The sequence below is a fragment of the Lissotriton vulgaris genome, chromosome 1_2 (genome assembly GCF_964263255.1).
Source record: "Lissotriton vulgaris chromosome 1_2, aLisVul1.2, whole genome shotgun sequence".
Classification (NCBI taxonomy): domain Eukaryota; kingdom Metazoa; phylum Chordata; class Amphibia; order Caudata; family Salamandridae; genus Lissotriton; species Lissotriton vulgaris.
In genome coordinates, this window is record NC_141686.1 from 366,258,316 (window position 1) to 366,283,450 (window position 25,135).

The window sequence follows — 25,135 nt, forward strand, 5'->3', positions numbered from 1 at the left end:
AAAGCAGGTCACTTGCCTCCGCTAAGAATTAACACCAATAGGAGCAAAGACCTGCGTTTAGGCTGTAGAACCCCTGGAGCGAAGCTGTGCAATCAGTCCCACTGGCAAGACAACAGTTTAGTAGAGAACACAGCTCTTTACTGGAACATGCCCCACCAATGTAGAAGGGGTATTGATGGGTGCACATGAGGCCTTCAGAGGTGTGGTGGACCTGAGCATCACCAGAGCCTGTCCTGATGTCCTGGCATAAATATCTCTAGTGTCACTCAGTGCGTCTGCGTGATCCTGCGAGTGACAAGTAACACCCCAAGCATAAATACACCAGATGACACTTCTGGCAAAAATTGAAATGTGTTTTCTGTCCATGGGCAAGAAGTGAAAACATTGAAACGGCACAAAAGCAGCATTGTCTTAAGTCGGGTATTGTGTATGCCCTGTAATGCTGCTTGAAGCCTGGAGAACAGCAAGTGTCAAAAGTCCCCTGAATCCAACACCTCGCCTTCAGATTCAGGCACACACAGGTAAGGTCAAATGTAGTCTGTCTCGAGTGACAGTCAGTACGCGCGCTGAAGAGTCTGTGAACTGATGGACTAAGGCTGTTTAGAGAGAGCCCAAATGATAAAAATAAATAAACCAGGCGAGGAGCTTCACTAAACTCCATGCCGCTCTCCCACACGCGACCTGGGCCTAGATCACAAAGCTGACTCAGGTCTGATGCCAGAAATGAATAAATCAGATGACTCCGGCCCCAACAGTCTGCACTGTGATACCATGCTGTTGAAGCCTCAGGAGAGCCTGCTACACACATTGCGGTTACAGTCAAGCAGGCTGATTATTTATTTATAAAGTTTTATATATATTTCAAAAATGATTTTTAAAATGTCACAGCAGTATAATTAAGTGAGTGGCCCTGGGGTCCGGTGCGCTGCCTACTACTACTGCGAGTTTAGTTAACACTTACTTGCACAATTGACTAAACTAAGAGAACAGCGCGTACTCGGTATTAAACATAAACTGTAAATGTCATTTTAAAAACACACTCACTTACAGCATACATGCTTTACTGGTTCACCCTTCAGCGGAGCTTCTCTTCCTGCTGCAGAGTACTTGTTAAACTAGTCCTACCAATGTAAATCTTTTACCCAAGTAGTATTAATTCGAGTCAAAATAGCAAAAAAATACTGCCCCACAATGTGCAGCATTATGCCATGTAATTTGCGTTTCATGCAGCACAATCTAGTAAACTTTACTTCATAATGCGGCCCTCCATTGCTGCTTATTGGCCTAGAGTTGTTCTCTGTGCCTATAATGTTCCACTGAGCAAAAGCAGTCCGTAGACAACTACATACAAGCCCAGGCTAAATGCATTTACTCAAAACACGCAAAGCTAAAATAAGATCCAAACGCTTGATCAACCTTAAGCAAAATGAAAGCACTGCCCACTTCTACTCCTGTCGAGCGACGTTATGCCACAGATAAAGTATGTCTTCTTGCAGTGCCGTGCAGCAGAGCACACACAAGCTCCACCGATGCCGGCAAACATATTACTTACTGGCTCGTGCCCTAATTAAAGCGCGGCTGCATCATGACCAATAAATACGCCGTAAGGGACTTCATCATGTAGTGTACAGTGTGAGTTTGACAACACAGTGCTACTAAAGTGGCAAGCAGGTTGCCTGGCCAAGTAACGTACTGTCTCGGTTGTGCACTAATTCGGTAGCATGCACCCGGGGATAGTGACTCCTCCACTGGTGTCTGAGCGATTTCTGTCCGTAGGTGGGCCGCACCACCGTCGCACTCTGCCGCGCCTGAGGCCTGAGCCTCTCAGGCACCATGCTGATGCTGCCGAGGACAGTATAGCCCAGAGCTGACTTTCGCCGGCTGCTATAGCCAGCCTCAGGTGCGGGGCGCTGCGCAGGCAATCGATTTGCGGCCCCCTCGGCCGCGGCTGGCGGCCTGCCATCATGGCATGACAGAGGCTGTGGCAGGCAGCAATTATTTCCCCCGCCGCCGATAGGAACAGAACTGATACATGAGCATGAGAACATTACAAGTGAACAAATTACAAAAGCAAACGTTAAGTTACATGAGGCAAAAAAGACAATCGTGAGCCAACAAAATACAAGAGGAGCAAAGGGTGCATTACAGGAGGAAAAAGTGACCTGTGCAGGTTACAAAAGCATACAAAGTAAACATAGAGGTATAATACTGCAATATATGGCAGACACTCAAACACAAGAACAAACGTTATGTAGGCCATGGTGGCACTTGTGCAGGTATCGAAATAAACAAATGTAAGAGGTAGCAAACAGTGTGTTACAAGAGAAAGTGACGGGTGTATGTTACACACAAGGACCAAACACAGGTAGAAAGATAATACCGCAATAAATGGCAGACCCTCAAACCACAAGAACACACTGGGAAGACACTTCCATAGTCATGTACAGTAGATTTTTCTATAATGGAAGGGCTTCCTTCAGATAATAGAGAGGGCGTGAATTAACCCCTTGCCTGCTCATGACGAGCTCAGCTCGTCATGAGTTGTGCCGCTCGCACGCTCATGACCAGCTGAGCTCGTCATGTAACGCGGCTTTTTGAAAAAAGCCGCACAGCGCAAAAATAGCCGCCGCACGCATGTGGTTAACTTTGGAAGTGTCTTTGAAGGAGGAGAACTTTGAGGTCAGTTTTGAAGGCCCGGGAGGCGGTGGTGGTCGAGATGCGGCGGAAGGGAGTTCCAGATTCTCACCGCGTTGCCTGAAAAGGATTGTGCCATCGTTCTTTCCTTCTTGAAAGTGGGAGGTTCAAGCAGAAGATTTTCTGCATTACGTGATGGTCTAGACCCTCCAGAGAGTTTCAGTTTATTCGCCAGGTAGCGAGGAGAGGAGGAGTGCAAGGCTTTGTGGGTGATACAAGCAGTCTTGTAGATAGCTCTAGCCTCGATTGGAAGCCAGCGGAGGGTGGATAACATCGGTGTGATGTGGTCGCTTCTTTTGGTCCCATAAATGAAACGAGCTGCTGAATGGAAATTAGATTTAAGGTGGAAAAGGTGGGATTTGGGGAGGGCAGTAAGAAAAGAATTGCAGTAGTCAAGTCTGGAGAGGACCAGCGATTGCACCAGGGTTATAAGGTCCTGCTCCGGGAAGAAGCGACGGATTCCCCAAAGAAGGCGCAGAGGGTATCGAGCAGACTTTGCAATGGAATTGATGTGGGGGGTTAGATTGAGTTTTTTGTCGAGAATGACACCCAGGGATTATGCTCTGTCGGCAATGATGGGTTTAGTGTTCAGTAGATTCAACTGATCCATCCATGATTGCACCGGGGGAGGAGAGATTGAAGAGGAGAAGAGGAGGAATTCGGTTTTGGAGGGATTCAGAATCAGTTGATGAGTAAACATCCAGTTATGAATGGAGTCGAGAGTAGAGCTTAGGATAGAGAGATCATGAGTGGAGGCAACCTTGAGGTAGATTTGAGTGTCATCAGCATAGAGATGATAGTGGATCCCAGATTTACTTAGGAGATTTCCTAGTGGTTCTAAATAGAGGTTGAACAATGTGGGTGCAAGTATAGATCCTTGAGGAACACCTTGACCTACCGCCACAGGAAATGAAAGACTGTTCGCTATTTTGATCATTTGTGATCTATCAGAGAGGAAGGAGGCAAACCATTTAAGCACAGTGCCCTCCATGCCCATTCTCTGTTTAAGAATGTTGAGGAGGGTGTTGTGATTGACAGTGTCAAAGGCAGCAGAAAGGTCAAGGAGAATTAGAAGACAGGACCCCCGAGTCGAGGATCCTCAGTGCGTCATCAACCACTTGCAGTAGGGCTGTTTCAGTGCTGCAGTTTTGAATGAAGCCAGACTGGAAATTGTCAAGAAGATCATTGTCCTTGATATGACGAGAGAGTTGTTTCGCTACACATCTTTCTGTAATCTTCGCAAGAAAGGGTAAGTTAGTGATGGGGCGGAAGTTGTTGAGGTCAGACGCATCAGCAGTTGGTTTTTTAGGAAGCGGGGTGACCTGCCAGTTTTGAAGGAGACAGGAAGGGAGCCTTGATAGAGGAAGAGGTTGACCAGAGTGGTCCAGTAGGAGAGGGAAAGGGTATAAAAGTCAATGGCAATGGCACTGGGGATGGGGTCCAGATGATGGTTGGAGGGCTTTCTTTCGCAGATGCACTTGAGAAGGGCATCTTCAGATATGGGGTCAAAGTTTTGCCAAATGGCTAAGGATTTGCACTCCTCTGGAGGGGTAGGATGAGCGACCTGATCCACAAGTGATTTCACTTTTTCGTCGAAGAATATAGCGAAATCCGCTGCTCTCTTTGCAGAATCCTCCAGCTTGGAGGAAGGGGGAGAGCAGTCAGGACTCTTGATGAGATCAAATAGTTTTTTGGGTCTATTTTTGGCTGAGTCAAGGAGGGTTTTGAAGTGCGCCACTTTCCCAAGGAAGATGTGTTTGTGGTACTTGGATCTTGCTGAGCGAAGCGTGTACAAGTTATCGGTGGAGGGCACTTGCCTCCATTGTTTCTCCAGGAATCTTAGCTGCTTCCTTTCTTCATAGAGGGATTTGTTGAACCAAGGTGCTGAGGGGGTGGGCCTTAACCTTTTTTCTTTTGAGTGGAGCGACGTTGTTGATTTCATCTGCAAGAACTGTGAGGCATTGGGAGGTGAGATCGTCAACATCTAGGTTCGGGCCTAGCCTTGGAAGTAATAACAAAGCTGATTCACAGAGGGGACCGACATCAATATTTTTAACATCACGGAACCAGGAGATAGCCCTCTTGGGTTGGCCAAGTGTTATAGCGTGTGATAGTTGAATAGAGAATGGGATGAGGAGGTGGTCAGACCAGTCTACGTGAATAGGGCTAGTGATGGAAAGCATGCCTGCTTTAGAAATAACAAGGTCCAGGATTGAGCCCTTAGAGTGTGTTGATTCTGTGCAGTGTTGGATGAGATCGTTAACAGAGAGGAAGGTGGCCAGGGAGTTTGCGGAGGAGTCTTGCGGTGAGCCCCAGTGGAGATTGAAGTCACCCACGAAGGTCTGATTGTCACTTTGCGAGTATTGGTTACTGATGAAGTCAGTGAGTTCCTCCAAAAAAGAAGTGTCACTACGAGGCGGGTGGTAAATGACATGGAATCTAAGGGGTGAATGGTGGTGCACTTGTAGCTCAAAAGAAAGGCATTCAAAGGTGTGGAAGGAGCTGATAGGAGAGGACTTCAGTTGAAGGGAGTTTCTAAAGATGACTGCAACACCTCCCCCGTGTTGTCAGTTCTGTCATTCCTAAGTATAGAATAGCCTGTAGGTAATAGGAGATCAAACATAGAATGCGAGGTATCTTTGAACCAGGTCTCTGTGAGGAAGAGCATGTCAATATTGTGGTGGGTGATGGTATCTGAGATTTCAAGTTTGTGTTTTACTGCAGATCTGCAGTTGTGGAGCAGACAGCGCAGCTCTGTCAAGACTGTTTTGGTGACGGGGGCACTTGGGCTCTGAAGGGTGATCGGGATGTTGTGCTTATGTGGGGGTGCTCGGGAGGGTTTAGGTGGATGCTTGGTTCTGACAGAGGAGATGGTTGGAATAGTGTAGATAGTAGGGTTGCTATGGTATGCAGGTTGAGGAAGGGCGGCGTTCAAAGGCTTGTGCGAGGTAACAAAGTTTGCAGACGACTGATTGAGCTTGGCTAAATTGAGGTGAGGGGGCGAGGTGCATCTCGTGGGAAGTTGGGAAGGAGAGGGGGTGCAAGGAAAGGTGGAAATCTTAGAGCTTAGAAGTGAAATTGCAGCTGTAAGCTGGGAGATGGAGGTGATAAGGGAACCTAGCTTATTTTCCAGCGAGAGTAATGCAGAGCACGGAAGGTTGGGTGGATCGATGGAAACAGGTGGGGGTGGAATTGGTGGTGGAAGGCAGGGAGAGGTGGGGGGATAGGAGGTGAGTTGGGGTGTGAGGTTCAAAAGTGGGGAAAGGTGGAGGTTGAGAGCGGGAGTTAATGAGTCGGAGGTTAAGGGAGAGTTGCCTTTGTTGGTGTTGCAAGAAGGAGAGGAATTAGGGATAACTTTAGGGGGAGAAGGGTGCGGAACACAGCGGTAGGGAAGAAGGAGAGGGGAGGACTGTGTGGAGTCATGGGAATGAAGGAGGTTTGGGAGGAAAAGAGGTGAGGTGGTTGTGGAGGGCATGTCAGGTAGGAGATGAGGCTGTGAGGGAACGGGCATCTGGCAGAGTGGGGGGGGTTGAGAGAAAGGGAGGTTGGGGAAAGGAAGTGGTACTGTTGGACCCGAGAGAGGGAAATGGACAGGGTTACCGGGGGGGAAAGGGAGTAGCATAGCATTGCTGGAGGAGTGGGAGGGAGGAGAGAGATGCAGTGGGATTGAGGCGAAATCCGGGTGAATAACGAGGGGAGGGGGAGGTGGACTGGAGGTATGGAAGAAGGGATAAGGGGAGCGTAGGGAAAGTTCACTGGGGGAGAAGGTTGGAGGAGAGGTGGACTAAAAAGGGGGGTGACTGGAAGGAAAATGGGGGAGGAGAAGAGATTGGAGTACCGGGATGATGCAGATTGGACGAGGAGCGCATTAGCTAGCGGTGAGGCTGAAGTGAAGTGGGAGGGGGCATATTGTGAGGGGGAGGAATAGGAGAGGAGGTCACAGGGGAGGGGGCGGGAAGAGGGCGGACCTGTGATTCTTGAGAGTGCAGCCAATTGGAGTGTAGGGGGGTCAGGGGAGGAGAGAGGGAGTAATGGGTGGAGCAAGAAGGAGAGTCGGGGGAAAACCCGGTCACAGAGGAGGGGAGTAGGGAGGGGAAGAGGTGGTCAAAGAGCGAAAGACAGGTGTCATTGGCTTGGATCATGACAGTACCGTTGTTATAGAGTGAGATAGTGAGGTAACCGTTGAAACTGAAACCAAGAATGGGAGCCGCGTGAGGCCCTACACAGGACAGGGGGGAGGGGGCAGAGCTGTATCCGGTGTTCTATCGATAGCCTCACCCCATCTGTTTGTACACCCCCGCGTTTCCACGCATGCGCAGTATTCTGCACAGCTGCACTAAGGTCCATGTCTTAGATGCATGTATTTTTAAGCTCCCCACTCTTCTGCCGGTTTAGTGCGCTTGCGTGTGACGGCATGCATGCGCACTGTCATTGTCACTCGGGATCCGGTGCTGCTGACTCTGCCGTTGCTGACCCTGAAGTCCTTCTCACAATCTAACGTCACGCACTGCTTCTCCGCATATGCGCAGACTGCCCTAGTCACCGAAGTATTTTCACATAAATGAGCCTGAAACACTCAAAAGGTAAAAAATACTTTCACTCTAGGAATGAGAAAGTTCCTAGTTCACAGAAAGGAAAGTTTCAATTCTATTAAGGACGCGGAGGCGAAGATTATGCTAGTCCTTTCTCCATTTTTATTGGACCGCAAGTTAAAAGCACAGTGAAAAAAACAACAACCATAAACTACCCTGCCCAACATGCTTAGCGGTGGTCATGGTAACACAATAACCAATAGTAGTCCATGCAACAGCATAAAGGCATCCCCCGCCGTTAGTCCTTCCTCTTTCGTTGCTGCTGATGGAAAGAAGTCCTCTACCCGCTAGTCCGTTTTCTGATCGGAGCCTAGGGAAGAGAGAAAATAGTAATATCTTGTCCAGTACAATGTGGAATACATCAGAATCACATTGCGATGTGGATAAACACAGAAAATGTCAGGAAGAGATGCAAAAGGAACATCATGCAAAAGCAGTACAGTCATATATATACACCGAAAACTCCAGAAAATTAATACTTCTCTCAATTGAAGAAACAATCACTGGAACCCACAATCCAGGGGGTGAAAGGCTAGACAAAGCCAGGGTGGGATAATCCTTGCCTCCGCGTCCTTAATAGAATTGAAACTTTTCTTTGTGTGAACTAGGACATTTCTCATTCTATGTCAGGAAGCGGAGGCGAGGATTATGCTTGTTCAAAGCTTACTCACCACCAAAGAAGCAGCCTCATGGATTGGCTTAAAATAAAACTTTTTGAAAGTTGAATCCAATCAATCAATCAATCAATCAATCATAACATTTGTATAGCGCACTACTCACCCGGAAGGTTCTCAAGGCGCTTGGGGGAAGGGGTCCGCTATTGCTCGAACAGCCAGGTCTTGAGTTGTCTCCTGAAGGTGAGATGGTCCTGGGTCAGCCGAAGGTGGATGGGTAGGGAGTTCCATGTCTTGGCCGCCAGGTAGGAGAAGGATCTGCCTCCGGCGGTGGCTCTTCGGATGCGTGGTACGGCGGCGAGGGCGAGGCTAGTGGAACGTAGTTGACGGGTGGGCGTGTAGAAGGTCAGGCGGCCGTTGAGGTACTTGGGGCCCAGGTCGTGGAGAGACTTGTGTGCGTGGGTGAGGAGCCTGAACGTGATCCTCTTGCTGACGGGGAGCCAGTGCAGGTCCCTCAGGTGGCCGGAGATGTGGCTGCGTCGGGGGATGTCCAGGATGAGTCAAGCGGAGGCGTTCTGGATGCGTTGGAGTCTTTTCTGTAGCTTGGCTGTGGTTCGGGCGTAGAGGGTGTTTCCGTAGTCCAGTCGGCTGGTGACGAGTGCCTGGGTGACCGTCTTCCTGGTTTCGGTCGGGATCCAGCGGAAGCATGATGAGGAGACGGCGTTGACTTGTCTGGTCATCGAGAGGGAGGAGTCCAGGATGAAGCCCAGGTTGCGTGCGTGGTCTGTTGGCTTGGGAGTGGTGCCCAGGGCAGGGGGCCACCAGGAGTCGTCCCATGCGGAGGGCGATGGTCCCAGGATGAGGACTTCCGTCTTGTCTGAGTTCAGTTTCAGGCGGCTGTTCTTCATCCATTCGGCGACGTCTTTCATCCCTTCGTGTAGACTGGTTCTGGCGGTGTTGGGGTCTCGGGTGAGAGAGAGGATCAGCTGTGTGTCGTCGGCGTAGGAGATGATGTTGAGGTTGTGCTGGCGTGCGATGGCTGCAAGAGGTCTCATGTAGACGTTGAAGAGGGTGGGGCTGAGTGATGATCCTTGCGGGACGCCGCAGATGACTTCGGTGGCCTCGGATCGAAACAGGGGGAGGCGAACTCTCTGTGTTCTTCCGGCGAGGAACGAGATGATCCACTCCAGTGCCTTCTCTTGGATACCGATGTTGCTTAGGCGTTGAACTAGGGTGCGGTGGCAGACAGTGTCGAACGCTGCAGAGTGGTCCAGGAAGATGAGTGCCGCTGTTTCCCCGTTGTCGAGCAGGGCTCGGATGTCGTCGGTGGCTGCGATGAGGGCGGTCTTGGTGCTGTGGTTGGCTCTGAAACCGGACTGCGAGGGGTCGAGGGATCCGTTCGCCTCGAGGAAGGCGGCAAGCTGTCTGTTGACGGTCTTCTCGATGACTTTGGCAGGAAAAGGGAGGAGCGAGATGGGGCGGAAGTTCTTGAGGTCGGTGCGGTCCGCTGTTGGTTTCTTCAGTAGGGCGCTGAGCTCGGCTTCATTCCAGCTCTCCGGGAAGGTGGCGGTGTTGAAGGAGGTGTTGATGATGTTCCGGAGTTGGGGTGCGATGGTGGAGTCGGCCTTGTTGAAGACGTGGTGGGGGCAGGGGTCAGTTGGAGATCCAGAGTGGATGGTGCTCATCATGCGGGCTGTGTCTTCGGTGGTCACCGTGGTCCAGGTGCGGAGGGTGGCGGTGGGGGGCGTTGGTTCGGCGGTAGGGTGTGTAGATGTTGCGTCAAAGCTGTTGTGGATGTCGGCGATCTTGCGGTGGAAGAACGAGGCGAGAGAGTCGCAGAGATCTTGTGAAGGAGTGATGTCGTTGTTGCCGGTGCTTGGGTTGGAGAACTCCTTGACGATGTTGAAGAGTTCCTTGTTGTCGTGGGCGTTGTTGTCCAGTCGTTCCTTCAGTGGTTTCTTCTTGGTGGTGCGGATAAGCTGGTGGTGCTTGCGGGTGGCGTGTTTGAGGGCGGTCATGTTGTCTGTGGTCTGGTCGCGGAGCCAGGTTTTTTAGAGGGTGCGGCAGTTCTTTTTGGAGTCCTTGAGTTCGTCGGTGAACCAGGAGGCCTTCTTGCTTCTGGGTCTGCTGGGAGGATTCTTCATTGGCGCGAGGTCGTCGGCGCAGGCGGTCAGCCACTGCGTGAAGTTGCGGGCTGCTTCGTTGGGGTTCGTTGTGCTGGCGGGTGGGTTCTGGCTGAGGGAGGTGGTGAGCTGCTCGGCGGTGATCTTGCAGCAGCTCCTGTGAGGAACCTATTGCGGGTGGTGGTGGGTCGTGGTTCTTCTGAAGCTGAAGTGGACGCAGCTGTGGTCGGTCCAGTGGATTCCGGTGGAGTGGCTGAAGGTGATGTGCTTGCTGGAAGAGAAGACGGGATCAAGCGTGTGGCCGGCGTAGTGGGTGGGGGTGTTGACCAGTTGCTTGAGTCCGAGGTTGGCGAGGTTGTCCAGCAGGGCGGCGGTGTTGCGGTCCTTGTTGTTCTGCAGGTGGAAGTTGAGGTCCCCTAGGAGCATGTAGTCAGCGGAGGGGAGGGCGTGCGGGCTGATGAAGTCCGTGATGTCGTCGCTGAATTGTGTGCGTGGTCCCGGGGGTCTGTATACGAGAGTGCCTTGTAGTGTAGTTCCTATTATCCCAATAGGCTCTGCGCATTGGAATAATATCTTCAATAGTATAGACGTAGGACTGAGGTTAACTAGGTCTTCTACTGACGATATTAGACTTAAAGTTATGTGTGCCAGCTAGCTCAGAGTTCACTAGAAACTTTCCCGAATAGGCAAGGAGGATTTTAACCTCCCTGGATAGACAAGAAGGGATTTAGTTTCTGGCAACCATAGAACATGACAACTTTGCTCTCCCTAATCAAGAGTATATCTCTAGAGTCGTGTGAAAACAAAAGACAGCTATTTTACTCAGTCAATACGTGCATTCTTAGTTTCACCAGATTGTAGTGAAAAGAAGAGACGGGCGTGTTCAATAAAAAGGTGTTATTTATTGATCAGTCTCTTTTCTCATACAAGAGAAATGAATCGCTACAATTGCAATACTTAAGGTTAAGTAAAGTGCATATAGTAAAAGCAGGATTACAAAATAATACTGTAAAAGCATTGATATGGTTTCTTAGCCATATGATACTTAAAATGGATAAAAGATATACATACATATATACATTGACTAGGTAGACAGTCAAAATATCGAGTTGGAAATATCGACTTACCATAATATCGAGTCTGTAATATCGAAGGAGCATAATATCGAAGGCAAGAATATCGTAGGACAGAATATCGACCCAAGGTAAGTAATATCGAAATACTTAATATCGATGTAAGTAATATCGAAGTTAGTAATATCGATAGCATATATATCGATGTTAATATTTCGATGACACTAATATCGATATTTGTATTATTTTATAGTTTTTTATTATGTATGTGTTATATGTTTAATTTAAGTATTTAAAATAATTACTATTATATGTGTATACATTTTCTATAATAATATAGAAATTTATAAGGACATTTGATGTTTTAGTACCGGAGCGGGTTGTGGGTTTATAGGGGAATAGGGTGGGAAGTAATTTAATTATGGTAAGTTGATTAATAATTAGTAGGATTAATTAATTAATTATAATTAATTGCTAATTAATATTGATAATTGGGAAATAATTAATTGATTAATTGATATATATTTTCTGTAGCGGGATGTGGGTTTATAGGGGAATAGGGTGGGGAGTAATTTAATAATAATTAATTAATTAATATATGTTTTTAAATATTTATAACTAATTAATTGGCGAATAATTAATATTAATTAGTTAATCAATTAATATAATTTGGTACATATTTTAAATTAGTAATTAATTGGTAATTAAATAATATTAGTTAGTTAATTACATTATTAGAGTAATTTATTTATATATATAATTTTTAGTTACTGTTAATTAATTAATTGGGGAAAATGATATTAATTATTAAATTATATTAATTACAGCTTATGTGCTAATATATTTATTTTATTGTTATTGTTAATTAATTATTAATTGCTAATTAAATAATATTATTTACCTTTGGGTTAAGGAGTATTTTTAGGGTTCAGGGTCATTTTTGGGTTTTTGGGTAAAGGGGTATTTTTAGGGTTCAGGGTCAGTTTTCTGTTTTTGGGTAAAGGGGTATTTTTAGGGTTCAGGGTCAGTTTTCAGTTCATGGGTAAAGGGGTATTTTTTAGGGTTCAGGGTCAGTTTTCAGTTCATGGGGAAAGGGGTATTTTTAGGGTTCAGGGTCAGTTTTCAGTTCATGGGTAAAGGGGTATTTTTAGGGTTCAGGGTCAGTTTTCAGTTCATGGGGAAAGGGGTATTTTTAGGGTTCAGGGTCAGTTTTCAGTTCTTGGGTAAAGGGGTATTTTTAGGGTTCAGGGTCAGTTTTCAGTTCTTGGGTAAGGGGGTATTTTTAGGGTTCAGGGTCAGTTTTCAGTTTTTGTGTAAAGGGGTATTTTTAGGGTTCAGGGTCAGTTTTCAGTTCATGGGTAAAGGGGTATTTTTTAGGGTTCAGGGTCAGTTTTCAGTTCATGGGGAAAGGGGTATTTTTAGGGTTCAGGGTCAGTTTTCAGTTCATGGGTAAAGGGGTATTTTTAGGGTTTAGGGTCAGTTTTCAGTTCATGGGGAATGGGGTATTTTTTAGGGTTCAGGGTCAGTTTTCAGTTCATGGGGAAAGGGGTATTTTTAGGGTTCAGGGTCAGTTTTCAGTTCATGGGTAAAGGGGTATTTTTAGGGTTCAGGGTCAGTTTTCAGTTCTTGGGTAAAGGGTTTTTTTAGGGTTCAGGGTCAGTTTTCAGTTCTTGGGTAATGGGGTATTTTTAGTAAATTAATTATTAATACTTATTGTTAAGTACATATATATTATATCTTTAATGTATATATTTTTATTTATTAATTTTAAACATTATTAGATACTTTTAAATATGTATATTTTATTTATTAGTGTTATATACTTACTTTTACATTTATATATATTAAAAAAAAATCGATATTTTTAACATCGATATTTTTTACAACGAAATTATTTTTTCGATATTTTTGTACTTACCATGTTGTAGATAGGATGTCGATATTTTTGCCCTCGATATTGTTGACTCGATATTCTTGTAGGTCAATATTTTTGTAGTCGATATTCTGTCATAGATCCCATTGACTAATCGTTCTCAACTGGTGCTTCTAACTACGCCTACCCCGGTGTACCTGACCTAAGCCTAATACGTGGGCGGGAGTAAATAAGTAGCAGTTTAAGTTAAGTTTGTTTTGCCAAGGATCTGACTCAAGAATTCTCTGTAAGGGGTTAGTCAGTTCAGTACCTGTGATTTAGAAGGCTGGAGGGCTGGTATCTCAGTCTCAGAACTCGATATCCCAGTTACCCGCGAGGGCGGCTGGAAACGCCGGAGGCTGGATTTCTCGGCAGGAGAAAAGGCAGTGTCTCTCTCAGCACGTCAAAAGGGAGGGGCAGCGTCCGTGGGCTTTCTGCATCAGCTGGGCTCTCCGGCAAGTAGCGCTGCTCTAAGCTCGTCACCACCGTGTGTTTGCTTAGGGCAATGTCGGTATTATTTATACCTGAAAGGTGCCGAGTTTGACGTAAGGATGGACATAATACGTCAATAAGGATGTCATAAGAACTGGTCGTTCTTACATTCTTTACTGAAGTTCTCGGCTGAATCAAAACAATAGCTGCTGGGATTTCCCAGGTCTGCTGGAGGTTTGATTTGTTTTGAGAACTCGGTATGCTTTCTAGGCGGGGCTGGAGGAATAGTGCTTGCCTAATGTGATAGCATGCGCTATGACCTAATCAGAAAACGGGTTTCTGTGCCGTTGTATGGCCATTAGTGATTTATTAACCGGACAAGGGTCAGAAATAGGAGTATCGATACAGATCCCTAGATAAACATACTACACCCACTCCATGGAATTTATGTCCATATTTACTAACCTAAGCAATAGTAAACATAACTAACAGTGCATGTGTATACCGAACCACCCCAAAATACATTAATTTGCATTTGAAAATTGGTATTGCGAAATACACAAAAAATGAGTATAGCTACTGTATGCAATCAAGCAGTATAATAATGCAAAGAATGATGCACATTTTAAATCAGCATGAATGATAAGCGAAAATTACACATGAAATGGCTCTTAATACAGAAGAAAAAGTGCGAGACCACTTCATCACATAAAAATACAATTTACTTGTAAATAAGCTAGAGGTTGAGGTTGAGGTAATGTCTCCAGAGTTCCTATAAATAGAAGCTCTGTTCTCTAAGAATAGTTTTACTTTAAGCAGAAGATAAGTGCCAAAAAGGTAAATATTTTGGATTTGGAGAAAAAGTTCTCGTTTTCAGGGGAAGACGGGAAAAAATTCTTAGTGGCTTTGTTTTTAAAGTTGAAGGCCAAATTCAGAGTTCAGGGAACGCTGTGTGCACGTTGCTTAAAGTTATTCTCTCTGTTCTGGTGAAAACATCATTTCAGATAGACTATTGAAAAAACAGTCTTCAGCTTTTGGTGAAAGTTCGACTAGGTTGGAAAATGTTGCTACCATGCAGTCATGGGCATGATCGCTTTCAGTGATGGTTTGATCAGCATAGCTGACAGAAGGTCGTACCTGATCGATGCTGCTTTCATCTTGTACTTCACTACCCTTCAATCGTAGTGGTGAAGTCTCCACGAATGCCGTCATCAGGATAGGTAGCCGCTGGGGACAGCACAATGCATGAGCCGTTACTGGACTCAACAAAGTTTCTGCATCCAATGGCACTTCTGATTGTAGTGTGAGACAGGTGTCCAACACGCATTCCTCGCCGCATAGCATGCACCTTAATACAGGCATAACACAATTCTGCCATAAGGGTCTGAACAAAAGAAACCAGGTCATATTCAGATCTCGTAGCCGGGCTAATCCAAGGACTTTAGTTATGCGGTCCCGGTAGCGTATAGCTAGGATCGTTTCTTCCATTGTTGCTGGAGTCTTGTCTGTGACATGGCTTGCCATAGCGAAGCAACAGTAGCAAAAATAAAATGCCTGCTACTAGTCCCAACAGGATTGGTAGTCCGCCAAAGATGGAATGGACGAAATTTGGAAAAATACCCAGGATCGCTTTGAATGGGGTTAAAGCTCCTGAAAAAACTGTCTTAAATACACTCGCGATACCACTCGTATCAGAAATGTTTAGAATTTCGTTTAGCATTTCTGCGAAGTGTAGGAGGCAATTTGTTGATAACAATGAATGAATCTCTGCCGTTGTCCTTGCAACTTGGAGATCATACGTTTCTTTTGATGACGTCAAATGGGTTGGCGTCTGTAGGAGCACTGTCTTCATTCTGCTTAAAGTATCAATTCGAATAGAAGAGATTTTTAAACTGGGCCATAACCTTCCCTCCCTGTCTGGAGCATCATTCGGGAACAATACTCTTTCACAGCACATGACCCTGGAAGTCACGCTTACTAGATAAGGTTTTCAAGCCACAACATCTGTGATCTACAATTAGAATGTAACTCCCGTTCGAAAGTCTTCTAAAGAATGGTTCTATTTGTGTTGCAGGTGTGCCGAGCTGGTGACATGAAAGGTTATTTGAAGTCCCTTCACAGGCCCCATGCAAACGTATACCCTGACACAGAAGTATACCACTTAGTGATTTTTCACAATTATTACCACTAAGAAATACACTCTGTCCTTTATTACTGACACATGTGTGTGTATAGGGCAAGTTCCATGTTGACTTAATGTATCCTTTACCCAACCTTTCATACTGGCCTGCCTGTATATATTTTTGGCAGTATTGAAACTGGAAAGTTTTTATCGGAATATTTATTATCCCATGTATTATCCATTCAATGACAGGTCGTTCTGACATTGTCAATGGTAATCTCTCAAGTTTTTCAATGCTCAGAATTGTATAATCAGCACCCTTTTGTGCCAAACTGATTTGTTTATCAGTAAGGTTAAAGATATTGAATAGTGACGTTGTGTTGATTAAACGCCAAGGCACATAGCCTGAACGCAGATTTTGTAACGTCCAGCCAAGCTGTACAATAGAACGTAATTGAGACTGACCGTGTTGCAACATCAGTAAGTCTTGCTCTATTTTATCGATTGCAGAAGATACAATACTGTCCAGTGAATATATTCTGGAAGACAGAGTCATTAACCCATTATCCACAACAGAAAGTGATTTTTCCAAATTAACACGGTCAATTTCCCGTATTTTTTCTGCTGTCTCAATTTGAGTTTCTTTCCAAGCTTCGTTATAAGCTGCATATATATAGAGGCCGCTATGAAACGTTTTTGACGCTGCTTGCGCCGTCCCATAATGAAATCACGCAAGTCAGCACCTTCTTTAAGTAAAGTTAAGTGTTGCTTAATTTCTGCAAGTGTGGATGTATGTAGCCATTGAAGGCACAGTTTCCCCACATTGTAAGTAGTTACAATCCCTGGATGTTGTCTCTGGGAGTATCTAGGGTCTGGCCTGGTCAATGTGAACCCCTGTATTTTGTTCAGGAATCTGTCTTGACAGTTATTTGTGTCTGTGGGCCAGATCAACCATTGTTTCCAATCAGGATGTGTTCTGTTTTGGTTTAAAATATGGGATACGTCTATCTCAACATCTATAGTGCTATTACTGTCAGGTGTTGGCTTTGGAATAGACGGTTTGTTTAAGTCTTTGATTTTGGCTAGGCCAAGACAGGTAGTCAGTTGAATAGTGTCATTCAAAAATATAATTTGTTCTGGGATCATGCAGGCTCTAAATAATGATTCTGTACCTTGCACTTGCCAATCTTCTGTGCCCCAGATCGTTTTCGTTTCAATATTATTGTTCCAGAAATCAAAACCGAATGTATTCATTTTTTCAAAAAATCAGTCCGAATATATCAATTTTGTGTTCGTAAGCATGGTTTTCACTCCTGTCTTATTTAACAATTTGAAATAGAATTTTTCTGCATTACTTGTGTTAAACCCTGAAAAGTATGAATATTTATCATAAAACGTTTTTGAAGTGCCTTTTGGTGGAGTTGCACAATGTTCCCATTGGTTATAATTTAAAACATTTCTAGGTTGAGTAGATTTATGCAGATAATGGTTACCATAATGGTTGAAACAAAACATTTGATCGTAATTAGATGAACCTTGCAAATAATCATGTTCTGTAAATTTAGCAGACATCACTAGATCAGACATCATATCATTAATACTTTCAAAGTCCCAATCATCAGCGAATGTGCTTGGTTTTACAAAGTCATTCAATGAAATCTTGAATTGATGTGGATACTTCAGGAGCTCAACCGGACCATATATTTCGTACTCAGTTTTGTCCCATGCTACCCCACCGGGTATAGGATTGGCTGTGAAGTTTACTGAAGAAAGTTCTCTTTTCTCGATGTGTGAAGACTTGTGTGGTTTTAAGACCAAGTTGATATTCTGACTTGCTGTGTCCATTGTAGCATATTTTCCCTCAATGAAGTGTCCCAAGCATAGTACCATGATGAGCCAAAGTATGAGGACAAATACACCTAGTGCCACCCAAATTTCAATCCATGGAGAAATCAGATAGGTTTCTTTTAGTTGATGATAGAGTTCCTTCGCTTTGTCTTTAAAAGTTTTTGTTGTTGGCTATACCTTAGGTTCACTTGGATCCTCAGAAAAATCATCGAAGTTGATGAAGTAGCCGGATGCTGTTCTGTCAATTGGTATTTGCTTTGTTTCATTAGCATAGTCAATAGTTACATCACTGTAGAATGGTGTTTCTTGATGTGAAATTTTGATTTGGGTTTCAAGAGGTTTAAGTTCCATGGCTTTGTTGCATAGTCCTTGTTGAATCACTGTAGGTTTATCAGATGTGATTAGTCTTTCAGTTTGAACCTCTGTTTTTGTAGCAAACTTTGGTGTTCTACTACTTCTTGGGAGTCCACTTGGCCTACTACTTGTTATCGGCCACATGATTGTGGTTTAACCAGGTCGATGGATACAACTCGGTTCTCCTTTTTACCAGCAAGGGGCGGTAGTACTACTGATCTTGTCCCGTTGACAGACAAGACAGGAACTGCTTTTCTGTAAGAAGGCCCAAATTCCTTCTTTACCGTGATCTTCTCTCTGACCAGATCCCCGATTTTTGGAATCCAGACAGGCCTTGCTGGGACAGGTGGTTTCTCTTCAGTGGTTATTGGCTGCTGTTTCAACTTTATGTTGCTCAGGTCTTTTCTTGTTTCATTTAAGTCCTGTAAAATAGCCAAACGATCTTTGATATCAAAGCATTTTTCTTTCACCACTGAAGTTTGACTATCCAAGTCCTGGATTAACATTCTAGTCCCAAACAATAATTCGTACGGACTGAGACCTCTCAGAGAATTTCTTGGCAGATTATTAAGACTACGTTGGACACTTATTAAATGTTTGACCCACCCAGCTCCCGAACCTAATACCTTTGCCGTTATAGATTGCTTTATGTCACGGTTTTTTCTTTCCACAATTCCGTTTCCCTCAGGATGAAAGGGACAAGAGTACCGCAATGCAATGCCCATGCTGGTCATGGCCTCCTTATAAGCTCGAGAGCTAAAAGCAGGACCCTGGTCAGAATGTAGTATGCCAATTGCGTATGTGCCGATAAAGACTCGCAAATCCTTTATAACAGTTCTGGCGTCAGCCGATCGCTGGGGCCACATCCATATGAATCTCGTGCATGAATCCACTGCGACCATGATATATTTATAGTTACCATCCCTTTGTAAGGGACCGCAGTGGTCCAGGTAAACACAGGCTAATGGTTTATCTGAGATTAGAAGGGGCGTCTGTGCTGGTCGTTTCACTGTTGATACCTTCATTCTTTGACATATTTCACATTCTAGAACATAGTTCCTAGTTTGTCTTCTCATTCTTGGCCACCAGTATCTCTGTTTTAATAATGATACTGTGGCTGAAATGCCAGCATGTACAGAAGCAAGCCCTTCGTGTGCCGCTATAATGAGTCCTAACCTATGTTCCATGTTTGGAATTGCCCTATCCCCCACTCCAGGGATTCAAGCAAATGGAACGTTATTCGCATCAGTTATGTATGAGTACTTTACTGGAAAGCCTTTCGGGAGTGTTTCTATCGCATCTTTTACCGTAGCGCAGACAGCCTGTAATATTTCGCTGTCTATTTTTGTTTTTGACCGGGTGATGGCAGCTACGGAAGCCGTTTGCACAGCTGCCTTCGCGGCCTCATCAGCCAATGAATTCCCTGCAACGTGAACGCCATCACGTTGATGACTCAGTGTATGTATCACGTGAGTCTTTTGTAGTTCTTTTTGTAAAAGAACTACTTGTTCCCAAAGCATTTTATGCTTGATTGTGCCACCTTTTGCATCTTTAAAACCGTTCTGAACCCAGATCTGCAAGTATTCATTGTAAGACTGAACGCAATAATATGAATCGCACACTATGAGTGTGGGGAATTCTCGATCGGTATTTTCAAGCGCCATCTTGAATGCTAGTAGTTCAGCTCGCTGAGCTGTACAATCTCCTAGAGATTGTGTTTTAGTTACCAGTGGTCTAAATTTCCCTTCGTGCCAGCGACCTTTAACAATCGCGCACGCAGCACTGTAAGCATGTTTACCCCCAACTGCGGGTTGTGCTGATCCGTCCGTATATATTATACAGCCGTAATGTTCTAGAGGCAGGATTTCGGTCGGCAGAGGACATTCAAATTCATATTGGAGAAATTCTTGTGTTTTTAAATTAGGATCAAATTCGTATACCACGTCTGTTGCAGCAAGGGAATTAGCCCACTGTATCCATCTCGGATGTAGTGCTTTAGCATTCGGAATGTTTGCCTTTGTTACCGCCTCCAGGGCTGGTATTGGTGTCACGATGATTATTCGTTTACCTTGTGCTAGGGCTCTTTCTTTCGCTACAGCAGTCTGTACCGTGGTTAGAATTTTTTCCGTTGGGCTAAATTTCATTTCAGCTTTTGTGTACAAGTGTGATTTGTATGCTATTGGTACCGTTTCTCCCTCATTAGAGGTTAGGTATGTGAATCCGCATCTTCCTGGGATGACTCGAATCACAAGGTTGCGTGTGTTGTCGCGTGTTTGTAGTTTTGTTTTAACTAACATGTCTGTTTGTAAAGATCTCAAAATTTCTGTGTGTTTTTGAGTCCAATTGATTCTTTTAAAATCTGGTTTTATTAGATCATAGAGGGGTTTAACCCTCTCTGCATAATTTATAATGTAAGTTCTTCCGAAATTTAGGAAACCTAGAATTGATTGTAAGTTTTTTAGCGTTCTAGGTGCTTGGATTATAGCACATTTCTCTAGGAAATTGTCTGCCAGGCTTTTGCCTTCACTTGATAATTCATATCCTAAAAACAGGACAGTTAGATGGGCAATTCTTGACTTTTTGAAGTTGAATTTGTAACCCTCTGCTGCGAACCCAAGTATTATGGTGTTCACTCTTTTTAAGTGAGTATCCAAGTCATCATCTGTTAGATAAATGTCATCGACATAAGATAATGCCTCATCATCATATATTTGTAGTAACTCTGTTACTCTCGCTGAGAATAATCCTGGGCTGTTCTTGAACCCCTGTGACAAACGACCGAATTTTTTTTGCGAGCCGTTTATTGAGAACGCGGTCAAATATCTGCTTTCTGGTGCTATATTTTGACAAAAGAATCCATTAGAGATGTCTAATGTTGTTTTGTATGTTTTGCGCACTATGCTATTCATTAGTGCTGCACTGTGTGAGTTTTGTACTGCAAAGGTCTTGCAACATGAGTTCAAGTGTCTGTAGTCCAAAACAAGACGATATGAATCATCTGGTTTGGAGACAGGAAACAAAGGATTGTTCATTTGTGAGGTGCAAGTTTCAATCACCCCCTGGTATTCAAGTTGATCTAGGATCTCTTTTACCTGTTTTTTAGCTTCTTGCTTAATTGGGTACTGCCTCTGCGCAGTAGGTTGAGATTTTAACTGGATTTTGTGAGGAGGAGAGTCCTCATCCAATCCCACATGGTTTTTATTTAATGCAGGAGCTTGGGCTACTGCCCACTTTTTTGCAAGTGTATATTTTTTATGAATTGGAATATGATTTGAGAAGGCAGGCATAATCATTTCTTCGCCATGAGGGCACTCCCTGACAAACTCCGGTGGCCAGTCTTTTTCAGCTAGAGGGTTGTCATAGCCCTTGGAGAGATTATCCCAAAATAGACCCCTTATTTTCCTAGTCTTATCTCCCTCTATACGCAATGTTATTTCATATATCTTATGAGGTTTGCTAACTCTGGTATCTGCAGTTTCCACCTGAATGTATTCATTCGTGTCCACTGTCTCCAGATGATTCATCAGGATCTTGCGAGCTATGCTCACTTCTGCTGCGCTGTCTAGCATTGTCTGAGCCCATTCTCCGTTTTTCAGCTGTGTCCTCAGTATCTTCGGCATGTTTGATTACTTTAATACTGGCTACCTTCTTCTTTGGAAATTGTATTTTTTTACTTTGATGAGCAGGTTCTTTGTCTTTGGACTTGACGTGCTCTACCCTGTGTTCTGACCGTCCTCTTCTTTCCGATTTCTGCGAGGAAGTCTGAAAAGATCGAGAGGGACGTGTATCAATATCTTGATATCTATCAGGTTTCTTTAAATTATCCCTATTTCTAAGGTTGTACCTTTTCTCAGAGGGCTCCCTTTGGGGAGACTTGTGTCCTTGGTCCAGAGATCTTTCTCTCCGCCGAGGAGACCTTCCTCTTGACTGGAATCTTTTTTCTTTGGGAGTGGATTGTTTATTTCCATCCCAGCTCTTTTTTGGAGTGTTTAGATTATTTTTAATAAATACCTTTTCAGGATTTTCAATTAGTTGGGGTTTCACTGGTTTCCCACCCAAACTATCTCTTCCTAGTTCTTCATAGGATTTTTCTATGATTCTGGCAAGTTCAAATGGTTGTTCTGCTATATCTGTTTCTTTCAGTTTCTGGAGGAAAGTTATATCCTCAGTTGCCAATTGAACTAAGTCTCTATATGCCTGTGTTAATTCTTTTATTTTAACTAAGAGTTCTTCGCTTGACATTCTATTAATGTCAGCATGTGATGTGTAGCTGGCTGGAACCGGCCACTTTGCTCCTGGTCTACCTAGTGGACCGAGCCTGGTGATGTGATCATTATGTTTTAGGGCGCCATTAAACCAGAGCAGGTGCTCTTGGTATTTCAGTGGTATTTCCACCTCCTCGAAAGGAGTGTACTCATTCGGAGGTTCCTCTATTTTGTAATAGTGGAATTCCTTTGTTACAGCGTTTGCTGCTGGAAAGTTTATCCATGAATAGAATACCTCTGTCTGCCGATATTCGTGTGCCTCAATTACGAAAATGACTGTACCACCTCTTGGTGTCAGTCCATTTTCTATAAGTTTTAAAGTTATAGTTTTTCTTATGGTGACCGGGATGATGATTGCACCCGGTTCATTTTGCAGGAGACTATTGTCATCCGCTAGGAGTTGAGCTGCTACTCTAGCTGTCTCCCTTTCTACTTCACTGTCTGACATTTTACTGACAGGAAGTTTTTTTTTGTTTATTTGTAGATCAGGTTTCTACGGAAACAAAGATTAGATGCACAATATTTTGGAACAGTGTATCCTTCAACGTTGAATAAACCAAGAACCATACATAGGAGTCTCCTCCTACTAAGTTTGGCGGATTTAACCTTTCACCCACTCCAGACATCTTTGGAGTTTTATGGGAAAAAAGGGGTCTGTCTGAAAAAGCACGACTGAGTTACTCTAATGCCTTGCGTTAGATTTATCGCCTTACCAAACGTTGGGCGCCATGTAGTGTAGTTCCTATTATCCCAATAGGCTCTGCGCATTGGAATAATATCTTCAATAGTATAGAAGTAGGACTGAGGTTAACTAGGTCTTCTACTGACGATATTAGACTTAAAGTTATGTGTGCCAGCTAGCTCAGAGTTCACTAGAAACTTTCTCGAATAGGCAAGGAGGATTTTAACCTCCCTGGATAGACAAGAAGGGATTTAGTTTCTGGCAACCATAGAACATGACAACTTTGCTCTCCCTAATCAAGAGTATATCTCTAGAGTCGTGTGAAAACAAAAGACAGCTATTTTACTCAGTCAATACGTGCATTCTTAGTTTCACCAGATTGTAGAGAAAAGAAGAGACGGGCGTGTTCAATAAAAAGGTGTTATTTATTGATCAGTCTCTTTTCTCATACAAGAGAAATGAATCGCTACAATTGCAATACTTAAGGTTAAGTAAAGTGCATATAGTAAAAGCAGGATTATAAAATAATACTGTAAAAGCATTGATATGGTTTCTTAGCCATATGATACTTAAAATGGATAAAAGATATACATACATATATACATTGACTAATCGTTCTCAACTGGTGCTTCTAACTACGCCTACCCCGGTGTACCTGACCTAAGCCTAATACGTGGGCGGGAGTAAATAAGTAGCAGTTTAAGTTAAGTTTGTTTTGCCAAGGATCTGACTCAAGAATTCTCTGTAAGGGGTTAGTCAGTTCAGTACCTGGGATTTAGAAGGCTGGAGGGCTGGTATCTCAGTCTCAGAACTCGATATTTATTTATTTTATTCGATTTATATAGCGCGTTATAACCCGGGGGGTCTCTAAGCGCTTGTCAGGTAAGCACAGCAGAAGTTCCTAAAAAAGCCCTTCCAGGAATTATAGCCCAACCCAGGCCTTCTGGAAAAGAACAGTTTTCAGCTTCTTCCGGAAGGACAACAAATTAGATTCCTTTCGCAGATCCGCCGATAGATTATTCCAGACTGCTGGGAGAGTATTAGAGATGGCTCAACCACCCACTGTAGCCAATCTGAAGCGTGGTTGGGTGAGAAAAGTTGCTTCAGCAGATCTTAACAACCTACCCGGTTTGTATGGAGTCAGGCGGGTCTTAATATATCTTGGCGCCTTACCATAGAGCGATTTATGTGCAATACATAGCCCTTTAAAGAGCACCCTCTGCCTTACTGGCTGCCAGTGTAACTCGCGCATAAGTGGGGACGCATGCGAGCTCCTAGGTTTTTTATAAATGAGCCTAGCGGCATCATTCATCACCACTTGAAGCTTGTCCAAAAGTTTTTGGGGCAGTCCCAGATAAAGCGAATTGCCATAGTCCAGCCTTGATAGTATCATTGCGGACACCGCCCATCTCAAGGTGGAGAATGACAATAATGGCGCAATTTTTCTAAGTTGTCGGAGAAGGCCGACACAAGTTCCTACCACCGTGGTGACTTGCTTCCGCATGGATAGTTTATCATCCACATGGATGCCTAGGCTTTTTACCTCCACTGCAGGCTCCGGGGGCGGCCCAAGTTCCCTTGGCCAAAACCCGTCGTGCCATGGATTACCAGCGATGGTAATAGGTAAAACCTCTGTCTTATCCGGGTTGATTTTTAAGGAGTTCAACGACATCCAGTTAGCTGTATGCTTAAGGATATTTTGCAGACTTGCTGACGCCCCCGGAGCATTGTCCATTTGGATAATGATTTGGGTGTCGTCAGCGTAGTTATATACCTGACAATCCATTTGATTGAGGAGTGAAATCAAAGGTTGGAGATATATATTAAATACCAGGGGCGACAGGGCAGACCCCTGTGGCACTCCACAAGAGATTGGTGTTGCAGTGGAGTGCAATTCTCCCAGCTGTACTCTTTGCGTCCTCCCTTGTAGGAAAGATGCAAACCAGGCATGAGCTGTGCCCTGAATGTCGAAATCCCTCAACCGCGACAGAAGTTGTTTATGACACACGGTGTCAAACGCCGCGGAGAGGTCTAACAACACCAGGGCACCAGGTATCTTCTTATCTGCCCTATTCCTAACCTCATCCACGATAGACAGCATGACCAGTTCCGTGCTGTGATTTGCACGGAACCCCGATTGATTTGGTTCCAACAGACCATTCCTTTCCAGATGGTCAGAGAGATCGAACAAAACGTGCTGTTCTAGCACTTTAGCGAGGAAAGGGATCTGGGAGATAGGCCTGAAATTTTTCAGGCACTTCACATCTGCCCCAGTTTTTTTTAACAGAGGGATCAGCCGTGCTTCCTTGAAGGCTGTCGGGACCTTGCCTAATGCTAAGGATGAGTTCAGGAGAGTCAAGACCTCTTCTTCTATTCCTGGCATAGCCAGTTTGAATACTTCAGGAGGGCAGGGATCGGCCTGGG

The 25,135-nt window shown here is 44.4% G+C and overlaps 2 pseudogenes; both read right to left on the minus strand.

The window, feature by feature from the left end:
- The window catches only part of LOC147736897 (uncharacterized), a 46,056-nt pseudogene extending 28,148 nt beyond the window's left edge, over positions 1 to 17,908 (minus strand).
- Positions 17,909 to 18,247: 339 nt separating this feature from the next.
- LOC147736898 (uncharacterized) lies at positions 18,248 to 20,061 on the minus strand (annotated as a pseudogene).
- Between the last annotated feature and the right edge of the window lie 5,074 nt (positions 20,062 to 25,135).